The sequence below is a fragment of the Pteronotus mesoamericanus genome, unplaced genomic scaffold (assembly GCF_021234165.1).
Source record: "Pteronotus mesoamericanus isolate MK-2021 breed Mesoamerican mustached bat unplaced genomic scaffold, CSHL_Meso_final contig_52, whole genome shotgun sequence".
NCBI classification, from domain to species: Eukaryota; Metazoa; Chordata; class Mammalia; order Chiroptera; family Mormoopidae; genus Pteronotus; species Pteronotus mesoamericanus.
The window spans coordinates 17,858,102-17,880,019 of NW_026555189.1; the positions used below are offsets into that span (position 1 = coordinate 17,858,102).

At 39.1% G+C, this 21,918-nt stretch overlaps 1 pseudogene; it reads left to right on the plus strand.

The window, feature by feature from the left end:
* Positions 1-14,407, plus strand: part of LOC129075144 (AP-3 complex subunit beta-2-like) — a 153,002-nt pseudogene extending 138,595 nt beyond the window's left edge.
* The last annotated feature ends 7,511 nt before the right edge of the window (positions 14,408-21,918 follow it).

The window sequence follows — 21,918 nt, forward strand, 5'->3', positions numbered from 1 at the left end:
CATGTAAAAGGGAAAAAAAGAAAGAAAAAGAAGTGGAAGAAGAAGAAAAAGCAAAATGAAAGAGTAGCAATGAGTCCATAGATAGGACTGATTCTGCTACTTGTTAGCAGTGTTAACATGGCCTCGTTACTTAATGTACTGAGGCTCCGTATTCCTATGGGGATAATTTCACCTACCTCTATTTTCCTTTTTCTTTCTTTTCTTCTTTTTTTTAGTAAGGAGTATACTAGATTATAGATATGGAGCACTTCATACATTGCATATCTCATATCACATAATAAGAATTATAATATGTAACCTTTACAAAAACCTTATAAGGTAGGTATTATTATCTCTTTTTTCAGGTGAGAAACCTGAGGATCATAAATCTAAAAGAGCATGTCCAAGCTCAAAACTCTCAAAATTATGCCTAGTAAAATGGACTACTTTTACCCAGGTCTACGATATGCCTTCCATTGCCCTTAAAATAATACTAAAGGTTGCTACAAGGCAGTGTTAAAAACATTTTAATGTAATACTGAAAAAAATGATATATAAATTCTACTTTTGCAGGTAAAAAATAAAAAATGTGAAGAATAAAACCTATATGCTGATTACTCCAAATTTACATGTCTATCCTAGATCTCTACCCTGAACTCTGAACCTGCATCCAAATGTTTCCAGGTCATCTAAGCTTGAAAGTCTAATTGTCATCTCAAAATTAATATTCCTAAAACTGAACCCCTGATCTTACTGTCTTCTGACCTCTACCTCTGCTCTTGCCTTTTTCTCTCTCGCGCCCCCTGGAAAATCCATCCCTCAGTTGCTCAAGCCAACACCTGGACTCCTCTCTTTCTCTTACACTCCATATCCAATTACTCAGAATATTTTAACAAAGCTCTCATCAAAGTATATCAAGAATCCAATCACTCTATCTTTCCTAACATCTCCCTACATCTTTCCTTTAATCTGTTCTCAGTACGGAAGCCAGAACTCTCATCATTTTGAAAAAGCCAAAGTCCTTATAATAATCTATAAAGCCCTCCAATACTGAACGCTCCTTGATTAACTCTTTAGCCTCAAACTGTAGGACTGACTTCTCGCTCACTCCACTTTAATTATACTGGCCCCCACCATGTTCCATGACCAGCCCAGACATGCTCCTACTTCAGGATTCTGCATTCGCCGTTTCCTCTGCCTTGAACACCCTCCTCTCAGTTATCCGTTAAGATCAAAATCACGCCCTCTTCAAGCCTTCGTTCATACTTTCTCACTGAGCATTTCCCTCACCACCTTATAAAAAATTGCAGTCCCTTCTCCCTACACACACACTCCCTATTCCTCTTCCCAGTCTTATTTTCCTCCATAGTACATGTTAGTCCCTTGTCCCTTCTGGAAACAGGATAAGATATGATAACATAGGAAAACATAGGCTAAAACATGATATGATATTTATTCTCTATTTTCTCTTACTAAAATTTAATCTCCATGAGGGCTGAAATTTGTATCTGATCTGTTAACGCCTTTCTCCACAATGCCTAGAATATATGTGTTTAATAATTATTTGTTAAATGAATAAATGAAAGTGAATAGGCAAGGGAAAAAAGTATTACAATGATATTTTAGTCTTCTGATTTTTTCTTTTTTATATGACCAATACTTGTTTATATTTTAAATGTTATGTTTACTTACATAGTAGATTTTTCTTTTTGAGTTTCTACCACCATTCCTATAATATTTTATTTCTCTTATGTGTTGTTTTGATTTTAGGAGCTCTGCTTTTGGCAAGCAGTGATAGAATCTAAAAATGTCATTGTTTGAAAGCAAACATTTAATGGTAAATGCAGTAATAGTTAATGGTTTTCTGGTAGTGGTAGTAGCAACAACAGAGAAATCATTCCTTGAGGTCTTTTATGAATTACAGACCATGACTGATCCTTCATTTGTGTTGGTTTATTTAACCCTCAGAAAAACCTGATGGAATATCCATAATTAATAGAGAAGGAAACTGACATTCAGGGCTTTAGAAAATTGGCTCAAGGTTACAGCACCAGTAACTGAAAAGTTGGAATGTTAACGCCAACGATTCCTTATCCACATAGTTCACAGCATCTGTATTTCCAAACATTAAGGTACAATATATTGAAAATGATTTAGTCTGTTCAATACATACTTATTAACACAACTGACTATGGTATGGATTAAACATAATCAGAAGGATTAGTTTTTCTATATACTTAACTACAGCAAAGTTTTAAAAATAATTCTCAGCTCTCAAGCGAACTCCTCTCCTTTGATTTAACAACACGTTATTCTTTGTGTGTCTGTATTTTTTTTTTCTGTTGCTAAAGGTCTTGTAGGATAAACAAGTGACTCTTTACACAGCCTGACTTACTTTCTCAACACTGATCACGCTACCTTGAAAAGGGCTCATAACCACTCCTTACTTTTCTGTAGGTATGTTTTCTGGACTCCTCGGGGGAGGTTTTGAAATTCTGACACTTCAAGAAAGTGCAGTGTGTTTACCCCAAAATATTATTTGTTGGGGAGGCTGAGGACTTTTTTATTTACTTATGGACACAGCATGGTTTATAGACTCACAGAGTGAGGAAATGGAAAAAGAACATAAAAACAAAATCGAAACAAGCTAGTTGGTAAAATAACTTCAGTTTGCAAAAAAAAAAAAAAAAAGGGAGAAGAAGATGATGGGGAAATATTGAGAAAGAACACACCTTTGGAATTAATCAGTGCTTAGGGGAAATGATATTTTTGAAGCATCTATTGTGTACCAACCTTGCATAAAGTGCCTATGTATCTTTTATAGCATCTCTTTGCAGCAAATCACCAATACAGTTGTTATCCCCACATTAAAAGAAATTTTTTAAGGTGAAACATTGATATTGAAAGAGTTAAAATAACTTATTCAAAATCAACTAACTAAAATGCCTTCATTTTGAAAGTCATGAGCTTCCAGGTTCAAGGACAGGAAAATAAATCAGCAGAATGCTGAAGGTAAGGACCCTGTTTACTAGAATGTGGTTACAATTGCCCTCTTTTTCAAATACTCCGTAGGTTGTTCTCCTTTGTGCCCTCCCTACCCTAGGCATATTATAATCATGCTATTTTTTAGGATATTGGAAGTTTAGGAAGCCTTTAAAAAGTGATCCTAATGAAATCCTGCTCTTGCTGATCACATATTTACCATTGCTTAATAATGAAAATCTTTCTATTAAATATCTATCTGTCATATTTATTTTGCTAAAATTCTCTAAAATGTAAGCTAAGGCCAAGATGGAGTGAAGGGTTCACTAAAAACAACAAACACAACTAACAGACAAAAATCAATGGAATGTATCTGTCATATTAGGCAGCACCGGACAGTGACACCTGAGACAGGTGAACTCTGTGATTGCCCCCAGGGTTATGACCTCGGGTGTCTAGACTGCATCCCTGAGAGAGAAGAGCCTGGCAGCACCCAGCAACCTCACTGAGCTGGGTCCATCTGAGAGTCGGGAGAGGGTGGTGGAAGGCCTAAAACAAAGACGCAGTGTCGTGTGCTGCCTTCAGACCTGGTGAATCCAAGCGGGCCCTTCATGGTATAACCACAAGTTACCCTCCCACTTCTGCTCCCCTAGATGAGGTACTTCAGCCAACAGCCCCCCTCAGCAAGGGGATCAGGCAGAATTTTATATAGTTTTTCCATGAGTAGTGAATTTCAGTTTCCCGGCAGCTCAGGAAATTATTGTACGAGACAATCAGAGCCTCCTGCAGAAACTGGGGGTCACTAAACCTTTTTAATACTACAAATCCGGCCTCCCATGGCCCCTGGTTTTTCACTCCATTCCCGAGTGCCACCTTCATGTGGCATACTGTGCTCTCCTCCTACAGACTGGGAGTATATATGACTAACAATATGTGACTATGGGCAATTTCATTTGTCCTGTGTTGGGGGACGTGTGTTTGGTTATCCTTAAAACTCCAGGGTGAAATTTCCCTTCTCATTGATGGGATGAATAGGAGGTATTTAAAAGACGAAGAGCAAGATGAGAAAGGTTTTCAGGTCAAAACACTGGAAACACATGATTTGCACAGGAAAAAAAAAAAATTAGTGTGAGATCCACCAAGCATTTCCTCAAGTCTTCAACTTGTTACTTAGAGAAACTTATTAAGGGCAGAGAAAGAATCATGTAACCAGAAATGAAAAATCTCACATTTCACAATAAATCAGGTAAATAACTTAGAAAACTCAATAGGATATTAGTAGTGGGACAAAATTCCAGGGAGATTAGTCTAATGTAACACTACTTTGCATAGCTTAGAAGTGACCTCAAAAGGCAACAAGAAAATTAAAAGTCACAATGTTTGAGAGTCCATCAAAACCTACCAGTTAAGGAAAGAATCAAAAGCATGACCCATAAAGAAAAGAAAAACCAATTTATAGAAACAGGCTGAGAAACAATCCAGATAACAGAATTACTAAACGAAACATTAGAACTGCTATGACTATATTTCTATATGTTCAAGAAGGGAAAATATTAAGCATGTTAAGTAGAAAAATAAATAATATTAAAAAGCTGAACTTCTAGATGTGAACACTATAATATCTGATTTAAAAAAAAAAAACCATTGGTTTGCATTAACCTCAGAGTAGACCCTTCAGAAGAAAAAAACTGGTGAACCTGAAGACAAAGCAACAGAATTTGTTCAAAATAGAACACAGAGAGACAAAAGACTGGAGGGAAAAAATGAATCTATCATCAATCAGCTATCCAACAGCTTCAAGTGGACTACCATATGTGCAGCTGCAGTCAAGGAAAAATAATTTGGAGAGGGAGGTAGATCAAAGAAAAATGATTGAGAAAATAATGACTGAATTTTTTCCAAATTTCATAAGAATTATAACCCCAGATCCAAGAAGCTCAATAAATCCAAAACACAAGCAACATGAAGAAAACAACACAAAAACAATCTTAAGTTGCAAAAAATATATATGGTAAAGAAAAAGTCTTAAAAGCAGCTGGAGAAAGATCTGTTTTAAACCAAAGCAAGAAGAATAATAGACTTCTCTATCTCTGAATCTGTTTCTATTTTTTCGTTAGTTTATTTTGTTTATTAACTTCCACATATGCGTGAAAAAGGTGAAGAGATTAAAAGAAAACCCACCTCATAGACACAACAACGGCATGGTGATTTCCAGAGGGAAAGAGGGGTAGGGGCAGGTAGAAGAGGTCAAAGGGGAGATAAAGGGTGATGGTAGAAGACTTGACTTGGGGCGGGGAACACACAATATATATACAGATGATGGATTATAGAATTGTACACCTTGAACTTTTATTAACCAATGTCACCCCGATAAATTCAGTAAATTTAATTTTCAAAAAAGAATAATAGATTTCTCATCAAAAATAATGCAAGTCAGAAGAGAATGGAGCAACAACTTTACTAAAAGAAAACATTGTCAATCTATACGTTACAGCATAGTAAAATAAGCCTCCAAAAATGAAGACGAACTAAAGACTTCCTTGGATATATAAATGACTCAAGAATAGATCACCAGCAGACCTATGCTAAAAAAAAAAAAAAGCTAAAGAACATTTTCATTCAAAAGGAAAATTATACCAGATGGAAATATGTATCTATACACAAAGTAATTAAGAGCAATCAAAAGTATTAAAAATGTGAGTAATTATAATATATTTTCCTCTGCCTTTTATCTCCATAAAATTAATTGAATGTCTACAGTAAAAAATAACAAGGCATTGTGAGGCTTATAATATATTCAGAAGTTAAATGTATGGCAACAGTATTGCAAAGGCCAGTAGGGGGAGAGAAGGTAATAAAGTATGTGTTCTTATAGTCTATGGTATACATGAAGTCAAATAATATTACTTAAGTTATAAGTTAAAGGGTATGAATTAGGGGAGAAATGAAAGTTTTTCCTTTATTGTGCCCCTACACTTTCTACTTTCCTGATTTATAATGTAGTCTTTTCCTTCAATCATACACAAGGATGGTATTCTGTAGACCCAATCTAAATTCCACTTTCTGTTATAAATTGATAAGCCAGTTCTAATAAAATGAAAGGCTCATTAAGCTGTACAGTGTACATGACTGAAGGCATGAAACAAAACTGCATTTATCCATATTTGAAATTTTTCTTGTTATTGCTTTTATTGATTTAGAAGCTCAATTTGATTTTTTTTATCTGCCTATACATTTCTCATCAAAATCTTTTTGGAATACTCATGAAAATTCTGTTTTAATGATATACTTCCTTCTGTTTTTAAATCTAAAGACAAAAGCATATCATTCTGATAAACAGACAACTCAATTAACTCTTTGAACTTTTTAAATACAGCTACGTGTTCAATGTTACCACTGAAGTTGATCTGTTTGGGGTTTTTAAATCCAAAAAGAAGTGCTTATGACGAAACCACCCAGTATGCTCTTGTTCATTTCCTCAAAATTGACAGAAATTACGTTTATTATTACTTCTCAAAAGAAGGAAATTTACTATTCTCTTATGACTAGCTACAGAAATAAGATAGAAAAGCCTTCTAACTCTTTTTTTGCTTTAGAGTTTATATTGCCTGTACTGCACCAATGCCCATTCCAGTAAAATATAACAAAACTTTCAATAATGGAGCCTTAGCATACAAACATATAAAATAAGCCTCAGGTATACATGTTTTGGAAAAAAGAAAAAAATAGCTATTTCAGGGAGAAAATGACAAAAGAAGGAATCTATCTCTTTCCATCCTTTCATCCAGTTTATTGGGTTCCAAGTATGTGTCTATGTCTGTCCCAGGTTCAAAATACGATCTCCTTATGGTCAGGCTATTTACTGTGACCATCACTGTCCCCACCTCCAAACAATTCTAATGACATTTGATTGCCTGAATTAAATATAAATTATTTTTCTTAGAATAAATCTTTAAAAATTGCTAAAATATAATCTAGGTATTGAGACTAACAATAAATATTAGTAATATTAAAATAACTCAATGACTTTTGATAGAGGTTTAAATAAATACAGATTCTGAGGTTTATTCACAGACAGCTATTAGACATCACTTTGGAATTTACCTTCCTATAATGAGAAAACTCATTGAGATCCTTAGGAAGAAATTGCAGTAATCTTTACCTGGTTTTCTCCCTACATGTATTTTAAGATGGAATTGCAGAAAATAAAGAAATGTTGTCTGAACCAGAGGCTGAGCATTTTTAGTTTAAAATTTATTATAGGTGGCTTCTACAAAACAAAACTGTAACTATATGATAAAGGAAAGAAAAATACTTATACTGTAAAGCCATTTAACCCCTCCTTCTGCAACAAACACAGATATCTACATTTTCAGTGTTTTAAGTGTTTTTTTAAACAGGTTGAATGAACAAGACAGTTAACTTAGGCACAGTAGTCAATACAATCCCAGAATAGAAGTATTGAATTTTTCCCGATGAAATCACCATTGACCTGACAAACCTCATCTTGCTCCTAAAAATACACATCTTCTGAGCTAAAATATGATCTGATTTATTTAATTATTATCTAGTAAATATGTTATTAAAATTTGCATTCTAATTAAAGATAACAACAACCAAAAAAACAACTAATCCAAAGACCTCAGGCTGGTGTCCGGGATGATTTCAAAAAGTACTAAAGTGAAATACGAACAGACAAACCAAAGAAAGGAATTTACATAACAAATTCCATAGACCAAATGAAGATAAAAAAAGATGAAAATTAAAATTTTAAAAAGGTACTTTCCCCTAATTTAATAATATTTTAAAAAATCCGAGTTGTGACTAGTGTGCTAGCTTCTGGGGCCTAGCAAATTCCTTATTTATTACTTTATTTTGTTAAGAACAGCATACATTTCTAGAAGCCTCACATAAAGCAATGCAAGGGGGCCGGATGGGCCCAGGAAGGCCCGGGTAGAGCAGGTGAGAGACATGCTATAAACACAGATTCTAGAAGGGTGACCCTGCACTTGCTTGAGAGCATTGGAAGACTGTGCCTTCAACAACAAAGACAGAATCATCCAGATCAACTGATTGTAGGTGTGATCACCAAACTAGCACCGCACTGCGCATTGGTAGGCTGTGTGAAATTAATATTTGAGCATGAACTTCATGTATGCATGTGTATTATGGCTGTGTATGTATGTTTACATGCATGCATATATATGTATTTGTGTGTGTGTGTGTGTACATATACACCATTATGTGCATAGATACCCACATATACGTATATATGTGTGTATTCAGTCTGGGGTAAAGGATTAGGTAAAACATCTAAATTTAGGTAATTCTTGATTCAACTACATAGAAAATCCTCACAAACACTGCACGTGCTTAGTATTATATATCCAAAGATTATGAGGGGTAAGCATTTATTGGCCATTGAACTACTTTTCAGGTGAATCATTCGACCCAGCTAATGTTAATTAGTCCGTTTCTGTGCAGAGCTCTTATATTTGCTCTGCCCTCTGAAACACCCTTTGCCACCGAATGCTGTGGAAGTCATTCAGGTGCATTTCGCAAGTTTTCTCTCGCCACCCTGTTTAGAGACCCCAGCAGCATTCTGCTCCAGGCACTTTCTCACGTGACTCTAATTTATCTAGTTCATAGTACTCAACACTATGTAAAAATACCGCAAACATACAAACAAAAGAAAAATAATTCTTTCTTTGCTGAACTGACCTGGCTTCATCCAGAATGTAGCCTTTTTCAGAGCAGGGATTTTTACAATTTTATTGAATAGATTCTCTCTACTCAGCTCCTTTTAGGTGGCTAATAAATGTTGATTGAATGATACACTCAGAATTTAGGGCAAGTTTATTACAACATAAATTTTCTCAAGTATAACTAAAAACATTTGTTGAGATCAAATGTGCCCAAATGTGTCATAAGATTCATGAAATGCTTTACTTTGTGCTAACCTGACCGTGACTGTAGGCAGTAGACTGAGTAGGATGTAGAGCAGATTTCAAAAGGATCATTTTTTTTTCCTCAATAACAAACGGAGAAGAACCATTAGCCAGTGGTGTCAAGAAATTAGTGCCCAGATCCAAAATAAACTCTTCTTATTCTGATCTGGTCTTCCCTCTTCTTTCCAATGTGTCCCAAGGCATTATGTCACCCAGGGGTGCCCTACACTTGGTTTCTTTCATGTTTCAGAAACCTTGCTAGCATTGCTTAAGCCCGATTTTACAATTGATCCAAATATTCTTCAAGTTTCAAAAGTTTATCAATGGACTATTAGCCCAATTTGCTCTACCAGTGTACTTGATCACTCACTACTATATATTCTTTCTATCAAACCTAGTGATTTTCAACTCTTCCTGCACATTAGAATCAACTGGGGAGCTTTTAAAACTAATATTGCCTGAGCCCCATCTCAGACCATTAAATCGGAATCTATGAGGGCGGGGCTGCACTGTCAAAACTCCCTAGGCAATTATAATGCGCAGCCGAGGTTTAGACCAACTGCTTTAAACTGAATGTCGTGCTCAGCATTTCCCTTCTCTCTGTCATGCTATAGTGATCATAATGTGGATATTCTACTCCTCTGGTGACAATTGCCATTTCCAAAGTAAATCTCAGCCACTAAAGAGGGCCCCACAGTGAAGAAACATAAATACCGTGATATGCCAGATACATAAGTATGTACGTGTGAGGTATGACCCACGTCAAGGCGTTTTCTTTTCTAACAGTTTACTAATACAGCCATGTGTCTCACACGTTCCCATACCCACCCATTCGTGCATAACTCTGGGTCACTAGAGATGATGAGCTTCTGACAAGGGCTACCTCACATCTTTTCAAGTAAGACGTGGAAAAAAAAGTTCAAAAAGGCCTCTTCCAAAAATGGTCCCAGGAGGTTTCTATAGATGATTTCATGAAAGAGGCTTGAATGGAGATGCTTCATTACAATGGAGCAAAGTTTGCCTAATATCTTAATGGGTGGAGAATATTTCACGGCAATCAGTAGCCGGTCTGTATCCTCTCAGCTTTTCTGTTAGAAAAACATTTTTATGATCGAGACATTTCTTCTTATAATCCCCTGTTACTATTGGAATAGCAATAGGTAAAGTGTTTTTAAATGTATTAATATCATTGCCAATATAAAATATACGTGTATGTATTCAAGGTGAAAATGTAATTGTAATACAATTGTATTTACAATGCAATTGTAATACAAAACAAATTTAAAAAGTTTTGAAATAGTGACACTAAGAGAAAACTATTATAATAATAAAGACCATTTAACCATCCCCCGTCCTAATTCCCTTCCCTGAGGGGAGCCTAGAAAAACTCAGGGCATGTGTTTCCGGAAAACAAATACATACATATAATTGCTGTGAGTGTTTTGAACATAGTTTTATTCTGTTTGCTTGTTTTTCTGGGGGTTTTTTAAGCTCTTTTCTCATTTGCCGTAAGTGACTTCTGTCACTTCAGCGCCCCGATGCCGACAGGCCCTTGCCTCTGGGCCCTCCTAGCGCTTAGTGACGGAGCGTTAGAAGCTGCCAGACAGCGCGCCAGAAGAGCCTAACTTGCAATGGGACACCAACCAGAAACTGTAAACCGCTTCACCTCTTTACTTCATTCAGTATTGCCCTGCATGGTTTTCATGGGTCACGCATTGCTGCCAGGATGGGAGGGCAGGTGTCCATGGCGAGGAGAAAGGAAAACAAGATAAATGAACGTTCTTTGGAGCTGGAACTAAACTGCCTTGATCTGTCCGAGTTGTTGTTTTCCGAAATTGCCTGAGCAAGATCACACGCTGCCTCCTCCCTGTTACTCTATAGGGTAAAAAAGACCTGCTCTAGGAACTGGGGCCGAGGGGGATGAAGGCGTGATAACCCTCAGGCCAGCGACGCAAGGAGGCGCGGTTTCTGAGTGTGCGGGCCACGAACCAGCTGTAGAACAGGAGCACGCGATGCGTGCTTAACGCGTGCAGGGCCCACCTGCGGGCACCTGATCCCGGACTTCCAGCCTCCACGACTGTCCTGGTTCAAGGTGCCCCCGCGAGCGACCCCTGGACTCACCTCCCCAGCACACGTCCAATCTGAAGTTACCTGTGAACAACTTCCTCTGAAAACACCTAATAACCGAGCAGGGGCTACACACCCCGCGAAAGAGAGAAGACCCACTTCTCCCCGGCCCACCCCACTCCACCCTGGCACAGCGACTCAGTCTGGAGGAAGCTGAAAACACTGAGAGTCTCCCTGAGGAGCCAAGGCTTTGAGCCCCACAATGGGCACCCCAGCTTTTAAGACGTGCCCCAAAAGCCTAGTCCCTAGAACATCTAGATTTGAAAAGCAACTGGGCCCCTGTCTGGAGACTCCCAAGGCTAATACAATGAACTGGGAAACGGCTGTCCAGGGCCTGGTGGGCGGACTTACCGGCCAGGGCTCAGCTCGGAGGCAGCAGGCCTAGGGGGTGCAGAAGTTACAGGAACGAGGCTCGTTTGCTGACCTTAAAGTGACTGCGTCGGCCTGAGAGGCAGGCATCTAACTGAATGCACATCCAGCCGAGTCTTTAAATTCTCCCCCAGCCTCCACCCTGGGCTCCCAGGGCCCCGCGCAGGCGCCTTCCATCCTGGGAGCCCCACGCCGAGGTCCTAAATAGGCAATTTATTGACTGTCAGCCCTAGTCAACAGCAAAGGAAGGCCTCCCTTTACTGGCCTCAAAGCTTCAAGGCTTCAGCAACGGTACTTAAAACTATTTGCTGTCTTGTTAAGTCTAGAGGGACTGAAAAAGAATGATTTGAATAATTATAAATATCATAAGGAACTGATTTCTATAAGTTCTGCAGGAAGAACAAAGTTTACTTGGTATTTTAAATCTAATTGTAGGAATTGGGTAAATGTGGAGTTAGCACAGGTGTTTTCCATTTTTCTGGTGTATTTGATCATCTAGGAGGGACCCACAGAATGTTTCCCAGAATGTTTCTCAGACTTGTATGACTGGAACCTTTGTTCTCGTCACTTTGAGAAAGGTCGGGCCGTGTTGACAGGGCAGCCTCCGATGCGGCTTGGTCAGATCCCGGACCGGAGACACTCCTGGTTCCCTCACATCGCCCAGGGAGCCCTGCCCGCTGTTCCCGGAATGGACCGCCAGCAAGATTCAAGAACCTTCTTCCAAGGGGGGAGCTGCTTTTTCCTAAATGCAAATTGCTACTCTGCGTTGTTCATTTTATTAACCTATGTCACTCCAATAAATTTAATAAAAAATAATAAAACACTTGAAATTAAAAAAATATATATATATATATTTTTTTTTTTTTGCTCTCTATTCCCCAAAAGAATGTCTTGTTTCTGTGCCCTTGGATGAATCACGTCCCCCCCCCCCCCCTGCTGCTCTAACCCACTTGCCTCCCATGCCGACCCCACTCCCACCTCCTCTTGCTGGTGCCCTGGCCAGTGGTCCTCTCCGCCCTCCTATTTGGACCACCTTCCTGCCCCCCACCTGCTGCCCCGGCCCTCCTGAGGGGCCCAGGTTCTCCTGACCCATCCTCTCAGCAGGGACAGGCAGTACGTAGTGCTCCAGAACTTGGCTACCACGTCTGTCACGAGCCAGGGCGTGTTTGGGCCCGACCTAAAGGACCCTCCATCAGACCCACCCGCCTCACCCAGATCAAGACCCTGAAGCCCAAAGTGCTGACCAACCTGGCAAGGGAATCCTACTGTCCTATGGGCATCCCAGACCTATACTGGCAGCATGGACAAGGACTTGTGACAGCCACCATCCAGGCCGGTGGACGCTGTGCCACTAACAAAACCCGAGTCTGCGACACCTGCCCTAATGGTTTGCTGCAGCTACTGCCCCACTGTGAGGAGCTTGTGGTTGCAGCTTCTGTGTTGCCATGAAGCTACTGTATATGTGGCCGGCACAGAGAGCTCATCACACATTTGGCAAAGCTCACAGAAAACATCCAAGTGTCAATGGCCCAAGCCAGCATCCTGTGGCTCAGCAGTGAGTACTACGAGCCTGTCCCCAAGATTGCACTATTGATCCCCCCAAAATGGCCAAGCCCTTCACAGCAGAGGAGGTCTTCCACCTGGCAGCCAAGCCCTACCTGATCAGCACTAAGCAGACCAAGCTGCTGACCCAGTATGGGCTGTCTGGCCAAGTACCATCGGGCTGTGATATCCGGCCTACTTCACCTGGCAGCTTATCACCCCTTCTGAGCAGGGCGAGGCCCTCAGCCCCAGTCTTGAAGTCACCCTTAAAAGGCCGGGACCACTTCCAGCTGCACTCACTGTCCTACCTGCTCAATGCCGAGGTCTCTGGCTACCAGGAGCTCCCAGGCTGGCCAGAGGAAGCACGACGTGGATATAAGTGAACAGACTAAGGGCTCACATTTCACAAAGAGGAAGGGGAGGAGAAACCCAGCTTGAGGGTGAGGGGCAAGAGAGGAGCACTGAGAGTGAACAGAGTGAGGAGGCAGGTCGGAAGGGGCAGGGGAAGAACTTCCAGAGGCACAAGGAGAAGGCCTGACCTCAGACGCAGGCAACAGTTCCAGTGATAGCTCACAGAGTCGGAGGGGCAAGCACGTGGAAACTGCCTTCCGGATGAACTAAACACCTCCCAGCAGCAAAAGTGGCCCTGCCGCCTAGAAGATCTCCCTGCCTGACTTAGAAAACTTGACCCCGCCCAGTGTCCAGCCTGGATATCCCTCCCTGGGTGTGTCCAGCAGTCTGGCTGCTGACCTAGAGAGCGTGACACTGACAGACCCCCTGCAGGTGACCTCCTGCTGAGTCCCATGTGGAGTGTTGGGAGGCAGGGGCTGCTGAACCTGCGGCTGGTGAGGGGCTGGCTGTGCACTCCACCGTCACGTTCTCCACGGACCCCCACGTGGTGTCGTGCACCTCCACTTCTCCAACAACTCTGCTACCCTCATCAGGGGCCTGCATGTCGGTCCCCCTTGCCTGCCTGCTGGCATGAGCATCCCGGAATTTCCTGAAAGAGTCCCTGGCACCCAGAGAATCTGCCCCTGCTGTGACGGGCATTGATTTCTGTGACTCGGCCTAGGCAGCTGTCTCCCCCTAACCTAGCTGTGCCCCCAAACCTAACAGTTCTCTGTTTCTATTCAGCCACCCACTGGAGAGCTGACGGCCCCTTTGTTCACGAGCAGGGGCTAAAGAAGGAACATGGACAGCTAGTGATGGGAACGAGATCACAGATACTTGTCAGAGTGACCACACTGTTGTGCACAAAGTGACTGTCACTGCCAATTTGGGCCATGTCCCTTTGTGGGACAGCTGATGAGAACAGGCGTACAGGGGGACCCTGACCAGGGGAAGCCTGGGCCTGCTGACTCCGGATGCCCGGCGCACTGGCACTGCCCATCAACAGTAAGACGGTGGTGATGGGCACCCACCTGGTGGCAAAGAGCATGGTACAGGCCCTGACCCAGTGACTCCCAAGCCCTGTGACCTCAATGACCCCACCTGTCCCTCCCTCATGCATCTGGGCTGTTAGCTCCCCTTTCTTTCTTTCCCTCCCTCGTCACACTCCGCATGTCTGAGAGCATCCAGAAGTGCCCCCTCTGGTCATTACCAGTCTCTCCCCGGGGACCCCTCAGGGACCTTTGCACAGGGAGATGGCAGCTGCTCCCTTCAGCCCTCCCAGCTCCTATAGCTGTACATACAGCAAAATCTCAATAAAATGTCTTCTTCCTAATATAGCAGTACCTTGGTACTTGTCGTTAATTTGTTCTGAACTCATGATGAGTGCCAAAAGCAACAAGTACCAAATGATGAAGCGTTTTCTCTTGCAGTGTGGTGTCATGTCTCATACAAGTTCTAGCTAGAGCAATGAATCCCGAGCAAGCGTCGAGTGCTGAAACATTTTTTTCTCGTCAAAATGCGACAAGTGCAGTGTTTGACAAACTCTGAAGCTGATGAGTACTGAGGTATGATGGTACATACGTTAGGCACATATTATGCATATGACAGATGTTAACTAAATTTAATGGGATTATTTTGCAATATATACAAATACCAAATCATTACACTGTATACCTGAAACGAATATATGTTAGTTACAACTCAATTAAAATAAATAGAGAGGGAGAGAGATGAGTGAATAAATCAATAAAATGTGTAGTTTGGGGCTCTAGTTCAGGAACATTACATGAGAATATCTGGGAGTGTCTAGAAATCTTCATTTTAAAAGTGTCCAAGATGATTTTAAAGCACAAAAGTTAAAAACAGCTAAGGTACGACTTAGATACCTCTTGGTTTAGCTGGCCCTGTTTCTGCCCTGGCTCTTCTGTGTCACACCAGCCCTTCAGAAGGGACCTTGGTGAACTGAGAATGAGGTGCCAAAAGAAACGACTTACAAGCAAATGAACTGAAATCTCTGTAGCCTGCTCATTTTATAGTTGATAACGATCAACGGAATGAATATCTACTGAAACACAATCCAAGAGAAGCTATTCTGAAAACTCAAGGAAGAGTGGAATTTCTGACTTAAGGGGTTGAAAATCTGATAAGAGACAAAGCTACATATAAAAGTTATGTGAAGAGAAAAAAATCTAAGCATCCTAATTACTTGGGTAATTGTCTTGACTTTTACCTCTACTTGACGACAGATATAAAAACTCTGAATAAAGTCTTCTAACCTCTAGTCTAGGTTTTCCATTAAATATTCTAAGTGCATAACCATAATATAGTCTAGATTTTCTAGTTTCTAGTCTAGGAATTTCTTTTATCTACATAGAACATTTTGTATTCTGAAATTTCAAGGTATGTCTAGTTGCAAATAACCTGAATCATTTTCTCAAATTATTAAAATATTTTTAAAATTCTATCACTTGGAAATCTTCTACTGCTTTTGCACTTGAAAGTAATTCAAGGCAGCTGTTATTTTATTTCTTTCTTCTTTTACTAATTCTAAATCATAAATTGAGATACTCTATATCCTGGAATACTAAAGACAGTTGAAACTTGGACCCTGTTCTCACAGACCACAGCATAAGAGATAGACAAATATATAAACGATTGTGGGCCTTAGTTGGCGGGGGGGCGGAGGTGATGTTCACACTATAGACTATGTCTTGTCCCCTTTGCTTGGCAGATAACGATGATTTTAGAATCCATGAAGAGAAGTGACTACACAGAAGACAGTTCTGTATAAGTTGGGTAGAGAGGGAGCACACATTTTATACCAGCGAGGATATGAGTAGACAGCAGATAAGGCAAGAAATCTTATTTTAGCAATGGGGAGGAAAAGGGCCTGTAATGATCCACTCAGTGAAAAGAATGAGCTCCTTAAATAGTCACTATTTGACACGCTTTTTCCATTTGATAACTAAATTAATTGTGACACAAGAGGATTTGGGGCATGGGCGAGGGAAGGAAGAAGAGTTCTTAACACAGAACAAAAATAGGGCTGGAGGACAGAGTGGCCTTGCCCACCCACGAGAGACATGTCATTTGCGAACAAAAGTGCCCATCAAAGAATTCTCAGCATGGAATCCTGGGAGGCCTTCGTTTGTCACCCAGGCTCCTTCTCCTAGCTGTGGCAGGAGCCTCAGATGCTAATTGCCACCATGAGTCTCTAGATTTACACACTGAACACTATGACATAATCCTGGAGAAAGATAAGGAGATTGGGGAAGACAGATCTCTTCAGTCTCGCTGTGAGAGTAGAGAGAAGCGAACCCAAAGCAAACCTGACAACTTTCCCTTTAATTGATTTAAATTAGGAATTCCTCCAACTTCCAAACTGTTTTCTAATTAAGTTCGATATGAATGATGGCCCATGTTGTAGCTGGTTGAAAGGTGAGTTTTCTCAAATAATAATGATGCAGGAATGTGATCGAGTTTTGTGGAGAAGTGATCCATACTATTCACATGACATCTTTCAACATTTTGGGGGGCGGTGGTGATTAGCTTATTTTAGGTTTTAATAAAACAATAAATCCCACTCAAAAAAGAAAACCTCCCAAACACTAAGGCTCATCTTTAAAATAACTTTAATGAGATTTATTTTTATTCATTTAAAAAATTTATATGTGCTCATGAAAAAGTATTTGGCATATAGAAAATGGAAAAATGGGGGAAAAGAACACCCATAATATCAGATATAGTCACGGATAGAAGTTAACCTTTGCAGTATACTTCTCACATGCTTCAGATTTTAACCTGTACATAATTTTAGGATCATACTAAATACTGTGTCTATAAAGTATCTTATCTTTTCACGTAATATAAAGCAAACCTGTTTCCATGAAATTACAATATTTGAAAAGATAAATTTAATTCTTGCATCTTATTTCTTCATACAAATCACGCATAATTTGTACATTTCTCTCCTTTCAATCATAAGTGCCATTCTCAAAGTGTTCAGCATTTTGAATAATAATGTGTATATTAATGTGGATATTTTAACTTTATACTGTTTTTTATTTTTTATTTGTTGACTTCGCAGAATGACTTTTCAGCTCACATTAAAATGGAAATATACTAAGACTCAAAATAAATTTGAAGTATAAATATAACATGAGATATTAGTAATAATAATATTTTTCCCTGCTAGAAAAGTGGATAAATGGAATACATTTCTCATTCTCTCTCTCTCTCTCTCAGAGTCCTTTCATATATGTATTGTTCCATGAAGGATTTTTATTTTTATTTACTTTCGACCTTCTGACCTTAGTTTCCTTGATTATAAAATAAGGTCAGTATTTCCTATGGCAATGCATCTTTGTGTGGGTTACAAGATAATTATATGTAAATTAAATATCATAATGCCTAGCATTTTGTAGATGCTCATTAAAATGTATTTCTATCAGGTCACCTTTCTCTTAATTGGTACAAATTATGCATAGCATAATCTATAATTTCTCAGTCGGGGCAACAGAACCATCAACTGTTTTAGCATTTGAAAGGAAATGGCAAAACTTAAGAAAGTCTCCATCTTGAAAGCTTAAAAGGGATCGATCGATTTATTTTCCTCAACAATGCCCCACTTTTTAGAGAGGATCAATTTAGTGAGAGTCAGAAAAGAATCTTCTGATCATTGTTGAAGGGAAGTGTTAGCTATACTTTTTAAACATGTGGCTGGCAGAGAGAATAGGGAATGACATTTTAGTCCACACCTTGGAACAAAATGGAACGTATGAGGAAAATGCAGAGGGACCTTTGAAGGGTGTCTCACAAATCAAGCCTTTGTTAGGTATATACCTGACTGTGAAGCTGTCGGGATTTGTTTAGCTAATGACTCTAACTTGTTAAAATTTTAACCGAGGCTACTTTTGCTGCATTTCAAAGACTTCATAGTATTCCTTTTATTATTTGTTTCCTGTGTTTTTGCAAGATGATTCTGCGTGAATATTTATCATTTAGTGACATAAGGGCATTTATTCACTGCTGACCCTCCATTCTGCACCCCAGTGTAGCTGTCTGTTCCCACTGTAGCAGCCTGACTCTGGCCTCTATTACTTGGAGTTCGTAACTTCTTCCAGGATGAGTAAAGTGCACAGGTATTGAGGAAATGAACTGGAGGTAAAGAGAAGAGAATATCCTTTGTCAGTTGGGAGAATGTGGTGAAGTTGTTGAAATTGTTGAACATTTATGGAAGCACTGTGCTTAGAAGTTTGGTTATATTATCTTATTCAGTATCCATTGTAGTTTTACAAGTAGTAATTATTTTCATATCCATTTTGCAGATGAGGAAACTGAGCCTTAATAAAGTTAACTAACTGAATAAATCGACACCACTGATATGTTTCCAGTAAACCCTGGCTATTCTTTGAAAATAGTGGCTATGAGACAGCTTTATAAAGTTTCATGAAACAATTTGCAAGGTTCTCGGATTTTCATTTTATAGATGACACACCAAAACTCAGGGAAGTTAATTAACTTCCTTCAGTTCATGTAACTAAGTAACCTAAATGGATTTCATCACAGATATCTAAATTTGATCTTAAATCTATCCCATAGTTCTTGACTCTATAACGTATCTTTATGGTCTTATCTGTTACTGGATATTGTAAGTGATATAAAAATAATATAATTTGGTCCTTTCCCTCAACATGTTTATTCTTATCAGAAGGAATAAATTTGATATTAAAAATGTCTAATATAGCCCTGGCTGGTATGGCTTAGTGGATTGAGTACCAGCTTGCAAACCAAAGGGTTGCTGGTTTGATTCCCAGTCAGGGCACAGGCCTGGGTTGTGGGCCAGGTCCCCAGTAGGGGGTGCACAAGAGGCAACCACACATTGATATTTATCTCCCTCTCTTCCCTCTCTTCCTCCCTTCCCATCTATCTAAAAATAAATAAATAAAATCTTTTTTAAAAATGTCTAATATATAGAGAGATAATGGTCACCAAATAAAAACAACAGAAAACTAGGAGATAGGATGGGCGGGGAAGGATTTGAAAGAACTGGGTAAGAACTGGATTGGTCTGCAGCCACTACTCTAAAAGATGACGTTCTTAGTTTGACCCACAGGGGTACAACACAGCTTGAACACTTTGTCCTCCACCTATTAAGAGATTTGTGTAATGTGGATAATACCTGTTCTGAAATTTACCTTAGGCTTATTTTTTTTTTAATGACTTGCTGAAAATTTTCAGCGTAAAAGAAAACAAAAATAACCATGATGGGTCTTCATGTGTTTGATATTTTTAATTACTTGGAAGAATATTTAAAATAATTTGCATATTATATCTCTTTCAATAAAGAAGCTAGTTTTTGAAAAAAATGTTAATTACATGATAACTCTAAGAAATGCAGTTTGAATGATCCCCTAATTGTTAATAGGATTTTACTTTCCTGATTATACTAACTTGCATTTTTGAAAGGATAAAATTTGGGGAGTTTTTCAGACCTGTTTAATCTCTGTCTCTTCAACTTGCTTGCTCTGTCTGTAAATCTTCTGAAACTATTTTTCACTTGCGAAAAAAGAAGGCTTTTGATTCTGGGGATTAATGGGAAAAATACAATTATATATAAAAAGTAGGCTGGTTTCTAATACCTAGCAGACACTTAGCTAATGTTTAGTTCCTCTTCTTTAGGCAAAATGCCTGCTATCAGGCCTCGGGTGGGATGGATGTCCAAAATCATAGCCCTCCTAAGTCTCCCACTATTAATAGATAAGGTAATAGACAACAAATTGTGTATATTTCTTCAGTTGTTGCAGCTTTGATTTCAAAGCAGAGGTGGAAGCACTCTTCCCCTTCCTGACCTCATTATCATCATGACAATGACAAAAAAAATTTCCTCATCCTCTCCTCACAGTCAGTTGTGAACTGTAAGAAATGCCAGCTATAGAATAAACAAGACGCACACCAGCAATGATTTGTAAATAATGGGAGTTATCATTGTAATTAAAGACCAGCTCAGCCATGAAGGCACTGATTCTAAGTTTAATGAATAAACGAGGCAGTCGGCTAATATTTAACTTTAATTTCCTGGGAAGCAGAATATGAGTAGCTTTTAAAACTTCATTGGAGAAGAGTGAAGGTTGAACATATTTATCTTCAAGCAAGAAAGATAAAACTATTGAGAGAAGAGGTAAAAACTACCTATAGGGACAGAAGGACATGTGATGCAAAGGAAGATACTTGGACCAAAAAGGAAATCCACTAGTGTTGTGATTTGGCAAAAGGAGGGAGGAACTAATCACCTGAGAGCCCATAGGCTTTTGAAAGAGCATGCTATTTGTCTTCTCTGATGGACTTCTTTGTACAAAAGAATCATGTAATTGTCAAAATACATATGTGAGTTGATCTTCCCAATTTGATTTAAAGTGCCATAAAATAAGAGGGAAAGAAGAAATGCAAACGGAGATGGAGTACTGACCTAGTTCTATGCATTTTGTATTTATGATGATGGCATGAAGTAAATCCACTTGAGAAAACTGAGACTCAGCATATTTGACAAATTATTCAAGGTCACAGAGGACTAAGTGTTAAATGCAAAGGTTCGCATCTAGGTAATTGTTTTCCATTACACTGCTTTACCTCAAAGAAAGAGATCAAAGAAATGAGGTCTAATTTGCCATTGGTTCCCCATCTTCCCTTCTCCCTTCCAAAAGTGCTTACATCACAGAGATCAGGAACTTACTAAATACCTAAATACAAGAACACTCCCCCAACACCCAATCAACAAATGCCCAAATAGGTTAAAGAATTCATGTAAGTCCTGAGAGAAAGTAAGATCTATTTTCTTAGAGAATCATAAATATACAATACAGTACAATATTATTTATTACTGTCATAATCCTACACATTGTATCCACATGACTCACTTACAATTTTCTCATTTTAATACAATTTTAAAAATAAAAGGTCTTGTATACCCAGTTTTGATATACATGTAAACTTATTGGTGGGGTGGAGGCTACTTAATACAGTGTCAGAACCTTCTAGAGTCTGTTGGAAGGCAGGCTGTCATTGTTCTGTTTTTAGTGTAGAACATTGATTTATATGATATTATAATGAATATGTTGCATTAGATATGCTTTCTATATTGAAATTATTATTTTACACAAAATCAACACCCCTCCCAGGTGCAGGTATATAGGAGATGCTTTTTGACAACAATCTACAGATGATCTGTACAGTTTCAGTTAGTGACACTTTCTGAACAACTGAAAGTGGCTGATGTTGCAGTTGCTGCTCAGAGCGTGGCTGCTTCAGAAATTTTTTAAAATGTTAATGCAATGTCAAAGTTTTCCGGTATCTGTGTATGTAAATATGAATGCATACCATCCACATCACCACAATGATGCTGGGCTTATTTTTCCAAGAATAGAAACATTGTCAGTTTTACATTAATTTTAATAGGAATTAATGGCTACTAAACAAATTGTTGTTGACAAGCAACATTTTGAGAATCAAATAATCTCAGATTTTTGTTTGTAACTTAGAGCAATGTCTATATATATTTATACCAATAGCTCATTAATTTACT